Raw genomic sequence first — 923 nt, forward strand, 5'->3', positions numbered from 1 at the left:
GGCAACTGAAATTCAACTTGGGAAAGGTTCAACAAAACCAGGTCAATGTGAGAGCTTTTGATGGAGTGCAGAGAGACATGATAGGGGCAGTAAACTTGGGAATTCAGATGGGTCCTGCAGAGTTTAACGTGCAGTTCCAGGTGTTGGATATCAACACCAGTTACAACCTATTTCTAGGAAGACCATTTATCCATATGGCTGGGGTTGTGCCGTCTACCCTTCACCAACTAATAAAATTTGTTTTGAAGGACCAGGAATTGGTCATTCATGGTGAGGGGAACCATTTCGATGGGTATGCACCGATCGTTGATGAGATTTCCCGAGGTTGCTATTTCTACACGATGGAGCTGGTAAATGCCACCGGTGATGATTTGACTCCGCAACCTCCCATGCCTGCCGTGTACAAGATGATTGCTACGGTTATGCTCCGAAGTGCTTTCGAACCAGGTTTCGGATTGGGGAAACATTTTCAAGGAATTGTCGAGCCTATCCGAATTCCCGCCAAAGGAGCAAAAAAAATTTGGGGTATGTCCCCACAGATGCTGATGAAGTGGAGGTGATGAATAAGAGTGTTGATCGGATGCTTGCCAGACCAATGCCTCACTTGTACCAGTCACTCCCGGTACGGGAGTATGCCATCGACATCAGTCTGGGGGAGGAATCTGGGGCATGTTCGAAGAGATTGATGCGGTCATCGAGGAAGTGGCTGGGACATCGGGCATCTGTGATGCAAAACCTGAGGAGCAATTGCAAAATTGGACCTCCACACCGCTCTTGATTTCCCGTTCAGCTTGGTAGAAAAGACATGTATTTATGTTTGTTTTTAAAACCGGTGGTAGTCCGAAAAAGGCTCGAGACCCACCCTTTATGCAATTTTTACTGGTTTAAGTTTTTTAATTCCCCCGTGAAGTTTAAAAAGGCGA

Source organism: Solanum tuberosum, unplaced genomic scaffold, assembly GCF_000226075.1.
Source record: "Solanum tuberosum cultivar DM 1-3 516 R44 unplaced genomic scaffold, SolTub_3.0 scf00340, whole genome shotgun sequence".
Classification (NCBI taxonomy): domain Eukaryota; kingdom Viridiplantae; phylum Streptophyta; class Magnoliopsida; order Solanales; family Solanaceae; genus Solanum; species Solanum tuberosum.